The sequence below is a fragment of the Anas platyrhynchos genome, chromosome 21 (assembly GCF_047663525.1).
Source record: "Anas platyrhynchos isolate ZD024472 breed Pekin duck chromosome 21, IASCAAS_PekinDuck_T2T, whole genome shotgun sequence".
NCBI lineage: Eukaryota > Metazoa > Chordata > Aves > Anseriformes > Anatidae > Anas > Anas platyrhynchos.
In genome coordinates, this window is record NC_092607.1 from 11,947,411 (window position 1) to 11,953,784 (window position 6,374).

The 6,374-nt window shown below is 36.2% G+C and overlaps 1 long non-coding RNA gene across 1 annotated transcript; it reads left to right on the forward strand.

Moving 5' to 3' along the window:
* Positions 1 to 2,389: 2,389 nt before the first annotated feature.
* Positions 2,390 to 6,003, forward strand: LOC139999231 (uncharacterized). Its single transcript, XR_011804539.1, has 2 exons — positions 2,390 to 2,479; positions 4,774 to 6,003. It is a non-coding gene; the product is annotated as an uncharacterized lncRNA (long non-coding RNA).
* Positions 6,004 to 6,374: the final 371 nt, after the last annotated feature.

A 6,374-nucleotide genomic window follows, 5' to 3' on the forward strand; every position in this document is an offset into this window, starting at 1 on the left:
TTATTTGTCTCCAGCATCAAACCACATCTTAAATCATAGTAGTAGGAAACAAATTCACTTAATTTTAGGCATATGAGTAGTTTATTTCTTTCTCAAAATGTTTAAGGCTTGAACACAAATTTTCCTGTATCCCCCACACAGAGAAATGAATATTTGTGCTATTGATACCATGTTGTTGACAGATGGAGAAGATGGCATTGCAAAGCATCCAGAAACAATTAATGCCTGTATTAAGCAGTGTGTAGCTTTCTAAGGGTTACAATTCATCTGTTTCATTTTTTTCCAAAGTTATATCCTTCAAGAGGATGAACAATAACTTTGGCAGATGCTTTGCCCAAGGGAAGAGAGAGCTTACATATAACTTGAATCTTTAAATATATGAATTATATAAATCAGTGGTTTTCCTGCTTTGTATTTTCCCTGTGTACAGGGGAGTAGGAAACTTAAACAGAACCAGAAGTTTTGTGAGTTTTTTTTTTTTTTTTTTTTTGAAACAACACATAATTTTATCCATGGAGCTCATTCTGATGGTGGGCCATGTGTTGAAGGATATTTCTCTGTTCAAAAATGGAGCTATTATACAGATTCATGGTAAATTGTTCATTGGTAGTGACTGAAAAACAAAGGTCTGGGTACAAACTCTAGCTCAGGTGTTCCTTAAAGTGATGATTGTCAAAAACAAAGAGACGGTCAAAATTAAAATATAATACTAAAATAACCATTTTTGTCATATGCCTTCCTTAAGTAGCCCTGCCACTATCTCGTCATTCTCTGTGTGCCCTGATCACAGGAACATGTGAACACAGTTCATACCAAACTTTTCCGGTACACTCCATTAGATAGCAAAAATGTAACAATATTTATTAGAATATATTTCTAGATATAAATAGAGAAGTATGTGTTTCTAGTCAACTAAAATTGTAATGATCTGCTTCTAGATATAAAAATCTCATCCATGTTCTGTTCAATTATGGAAAACAAGGAAGCACACATTCATAACAACAAAAAGTTTTGCATCTTCAAATGACCTATTCATCCACTTAGTTTAATAATGGTAAAAAAATAAATCACATATGATCTTTCATGCCTCATCAGCCTATTTATAACAGTATGCCCTTTATTATGACAGATTTTATGATATTTTGTGATGACCAGTCATGGGGGAAAATAACATTTAATGTACTGACATCTAATTTTATTATCTCTGGTACCTATTCATTTTCTCAAAGCATTTCTTTGAATCAGTGCCAGTTTAAGCTATTGTACTTTGAAAGCTAGGCTATGACAGGATCAAGAACTAATCTAATAAATCAATAAGAGAGTCAAAAGACCAGTCCTAGAGAAAACAGTATAATTCACTGTTGACAGTAGTAACACGTAGAGTCTAGCTAAGCAATTTTTCTAACACTTATTAACTTTATTTTTCTAAAATAAAATGATTGTCCAGATTCCTCCAATGTGTGTTCTAACTTTTCATGTTTCTTCTGCATTTTAGTATGTAAGATATATCATGGAGAAGAAATTTTTTTTAAGAGCCCAGGTGATTATTCCTAATGTCCAGTATGTCAGGGTGCTCATAATGTAGCAGAATTGAAACACCACAATTTCATGCTGTTAAAACTTATGCAACAATGTATTTTCTTTCTGGCTGCATCTGTCTGAAATTCCTCATGTACAATATGCTTGGGCACTGCTGAGTTCTACCAGATGCAGCACGAGACTTGTTCAACAAACCATGCTCATTCTTTCCTAGCAGCAATTTATGTACAAAAGATATAAGCCGTGATGCAACCAGGCAAGTCCATGTATCTTATAACTGTAATTAGTTTGTGTGCGTATGATGTTAGCTTTAACAAAAACAATATTTACGCACAACAGCAGTCTTCAAACTCACTGATCTAAGCATGCTCCAGAATATAAAGCAAGGATAAGTTATGCATTATATTAACGATGAAAAAATCTGACAGGACTACAGGGTTCTGAAAACTATCCTTTCTTCCTTTGTCTCTTGCTCTTCACTACCTCCTCCCTCCCCCCCCCATTTTTGGCATTCTCCTGTTTTACATGTATTACTTAAGTGGCCGTATTCATGCCATAGGTGACATGATATTAAATGATCTTACTTAGATATATATTAAATAATTTTTTTTTAGGGGGAGGGTCTTTTTTAGAGAGGTAGGTAAGTCCTGTTTCAGATTCCATCACCAAACCATTGCAGTAGCTGCCCATGTTCTAAAGAAATGTATACCCAGCTTTGGAGACAGATATGACCCAGAGATGTTTCCCATCAGCATCTCAAGGTTGACTAGAGGAACCCTGTACTGCAAAAGTGATCAGCATTCACAGTAAAATAGCCTCCTTCTCATGTGCATTATCCATATGATTTCAGAGAAGAAAGACAAAACAGGCAGATGAAATCTCCATGCAACAGCCAGGCTGTGTTGGACACATTCCTGAGCCTTTCCAGATTTTGACACCAGTAAGTCTTTGTAGCTCTTTGTAGCATGTGAGGACCATAAGGCAGTAGTCATGCAGCTGTAAAAACTAGGATGATCTCTTTATGCTGATTAATTTGAAATCTCCTGCTTATGTTTCTGTGCTTGCTCTTTTGTGTAACAAGACTAATTTCACAAGAGTGATCATAGCTCTGGATGCTAGATGATATGTAGTTAAATTGTAGTAATGCTGTGCAGCTATTGCAGATTAATGACAGGCAGGTGGAAAGTAATTGAAATGTCATTTATATCAGATCTGTAAATCTTGTCTACAGCAGAAATGCAATGATATCATTTTAATAGCATGAGTGGAAAAGGTTAAGATATGAAAACTCTAGGTTCAGTCTTCACAGTTGGAAGCAGAGAATAGCAAATTGGCAATAGGAAAAAAAAAGGGGTTGTAGGTAGAAAATATCTCTGTGAAAAATTGCTGTAAGGAATAAATGTATGTTTTCCTAATTTTTTTGTTTTGCTTATGTTAGGAAAAAAATATATAATTTTACAGTTCATCTGTTTTATGGTATTTTCTCTGATCTTTATAAATTCTTACTGCTGGTCCAGGAAACAAGAGTTTGAAACTCCCAGTTTGTCATTTCATGTTTAGAGAACATAAAGCCAAAATCAAAGCCAGATAAGTTGTCTTATTCAAGAAGTAGTAAATGTGAATGTTAGATGAATCAAATTATTCACTATAAGCCTTACACATTTCTCATGGCTTTTAACACTTGCCTCCTTCAAGGCTAATTGCACGGAACAATTAACCTTAACAAAGTTGGAAAGTATAGGAGGATTATATCACTGGATTCAAAGAGAAAGAATTTGAGAAATTAGCTTTAATGTCTACTCGCTACTAGTGATTTGTAAGCAGAGGATGGACTTTTGTTTTGGAGTGACTCAGCTTCTGCTGTCAGTTAATGTCTAATATTCTCATAAATCCTGTGGTCTGCAGCATGGTTCTGGATGAGGCAACATCAGAATTGCTATGGTACTTCTTATGGCAGATAGACAGTAAAGAGGCTTTTTAATGCAGACGAAAAAGGAAGGATGCGTTTCTGTATTACTTTCAAACACAATTCAGATTCTCCTAGGAAGGAAACCAAACTAAATTAGTGCAGACAGCCAATGAAAAATGAGTCTCTACTCTATGAATAAGACAAAATCTTCCCTCGAGTAACCACTACCCCATGTGCAGCAATGATTACACAAGCCACTTGAAGCGATGTAAAGAAAGAAATCCAATCCCAGACTCCCTCCTGTCCATCCAATTCTATACGAAATTGCTTGGATAGAGAAATCATATATATTCTAGTCAGGTCTGGCCATTGTCCACAAAATAAATAAATAAATAATCTATTCATTAGGTGTTACGTTAGAGTAAATGAATGACATAACCTTTGTAGGATCTCTTCCTCTGCTGTTTGCAATTATTTTATGATAAAAGGAATCTGAACTCAAACTAAAAGTGATTCTTTGTCACTCAGTGAATCAAGATGCACTTGAGAATATCTAAAACGAGCCTGAATTACTGACCCTATAAAAGAAGCGGTCTGCTGTTGTTAATTTTAGTGCACTAGATTTGAGGATTAGTTATCCTTTCAGAACTGAAAAAGAGGAAAGCTATACATGTTTTATTAAACTCCAGCAAGTAAAAACAAAATGCAGCAGAAATAATGATATGATGTTTGCAGATTTTGCCTGTACAGCTGATGATTAGGTGTTAGTCCAACTACCATGTACTCAAATAGCCAATGATATTTTCAGTGTCTGTTAGTGTGAGATTAGATATGTATATATATAGAGATGAATGAAAATAAATTTTATTTAAAATTTGCACCTGTTATGCACATGGAGCTCTGAAATTCAGATTGAAATAGTATTCAATTTTCACAGAATCACAGAACTGTAGGGGTTGGCAGGGACCTCAAAAGATCATCGGGTCCAACCCCCCTGCTAAAGCAGGTTCCTCAGAACAGGTTGCCCAGGTAGGTGTCCAGACAGGCCTTGAATATCTCTAGAGGAGGAGACTCCACAACCTCCCTAGGCAGCCTGTTCCAATGCTCTGTCACCCTCACTGTGAAGTTCTTTTGCATGTTGGTGTGGAACTTCCTGTGCTCTAACTTGCAGCCATTGCCCCTTGTCCTATCCCCACAAAACACTGAGAAGAGGTTGGCTACATCGTTCTGTCCCCCACCTCTCAGATATTTATATACATTGAGGAGATCCCCTCTCAGTCTTCTCCAGGCTGAACAGACCCAGGTCTTTCTGCCTTTCTTCATAGGGAAGATGCTCCAGGCCCCGTACCATCTTTGTGGACCTCCGCTGGACTCTTTCCAGAAGATCCCTGTCTTTCTTGTACCAGGGAGCCCAGAACTGGACACAGTACTCCAGGTGAGGCCTGACCAGGGCAGATAGAGGGGGAGGATCACCTCCCTTTACCTGCTGGCCACCCTCGTTTTAATGCACGCCAGGATCCCATTAGCCCTCTTGGCCACAATTTTTGGTCTCGGACATTAATAATACGAGCTGGTATCTTTTAACCTAATTAGAACAAGGGTAATTTCTAAATGTTCTGATGAATTTAATCTTTTAAAAAATTGAACTGTATTTACAACTAAAATTCCTCAGTTTAGCAAAAGACATTAGATATCAAAACCCTTTTATATAAGTTTATATTTATATACCTGAACTACTGAACTCAAATGCCCTGTAATAGTAGATGTTTCAGTATGTGGAATAGCAATTTTTAGATTGAATTGAATTCCTCAAATGAAAGAGTATTGCATGCTCTTGTGTGGGAAAACATGCTCTCCTAATAAGCTCAACAGTAGAGGGAATGAACTTGAAAATTCACTGCAGGCAGTGATTTGCTGAAGTGGGGAAATACATAAATTGTATCACTTCGTAGTCTACGTAACCAGTAGATGCCACTTCTTTGAAGAGTAATGTATGTACATGCAAAAATATTTTATTAAAGTAAGATATTTTTAGAAATCTAGGTGATGTTGCTATTTCTATGTATTTGTATTGGAAGAAAAATTGTAAAATATACAGGGTGTCTATAAAACATTGATTATGGAAAATATCACCACTTTGAAATGTATGTACTATTACAACATTTTCTGTAGTTGTAAGGTGGACACAGTTCTCGGATTATGCTCCCGCACTTCCATGTGTGCTGATTAGGATGCCATATTTCTATCTTAATATTTCCCCTGTATAAATTTGTCTGCGTATGATGTACAGGTAACCTGCCCTGTTTGGTTATCTGTTGTCCTCTAGACTTATCTGTTAATAGCAACTGTAACATATGGTAAATGTGATGTTCCTCATGCTCTGCAAGACAGCCTGCTTTGTGTTTGTGCAACAAAACCAAACCCAGTCAAGTCCAACAAGTCCAAATCTGTTGCATATGGTTGCAACCAAGTTCTGTTCTTCCACAGAATTTGTTGTAAAATGAATGACTTTTGGACAGAAAGCTTAACTTATAAACATCTCTCCCTATGCCCTACATTCTTTTTGAGTCTCTTCCGTTATTTTGGATTCTTTGAGAATGTCAATTTTATTGTATTCCACCACAAGATAATTTCAGAAGATTTACGTAATTTCTAGTAACTCTGAGGTACGGTGACCTGTTGATGTTACCTGCTGTGGTGAGACATTTAGGATGAATATAATTTTAGGGCAGAGGTGAACATATCTTTTCCTGATCCTTGAGGCAATCATCTTCTCACCTTCATGTTTATACAATGGGGATTAAAAATAAAATAAAAAATAAAAAAGAGAGAAGGCTTCCTTTCTACAACATCATTTCATTGCTCTCCAACCAAATTATTGATGAAAACACAAAGATAAACTCTTATGTTAAAACACATTAATGTT